Source organism: Buceros rhinoceros, unplaced genomic scaffold (assembly GCF_000710305.1).
Source record: "Buceros rhinoceros silvestris isolate BGI_N320 unplaced genomic scaffold, ASM71030v1 scaffold35385, whole genome shotgun sequence".
Taxonomy (NCBI): Eukaryota; Metazoa; Chordata; class Aves; order Bucerotiformes; family Bucerotidae; genus Buceros; species Buceros rhinoceros.
Genome location: NW_010415205.1, coordinates 1 through 209, shown reverse-complemented (window position 1 = coordinate 209; position 209 = coordinate 1).

Genomic DNA, 209 nt, shown 5'->3' with positions numbered 1-209 from the left:
CGTGAAGTTGGTTTGCCTCTGGTTGGTGAGCCCCCAGAGCCTGCCCACAGAAGGCAGAAATACCTTCTGCATTCACGGCTTTTTGGCAGCCACCTCCCTTCAAAACGCCGAGCAGGGCGCCAGGCCGTGGTGGGACTGGTAATAAAACCAAAAACCAGACCGGGAGCAGGAAGCCTGCCGGCATTTCCCGAGCTCGGTTCCATTCGCCG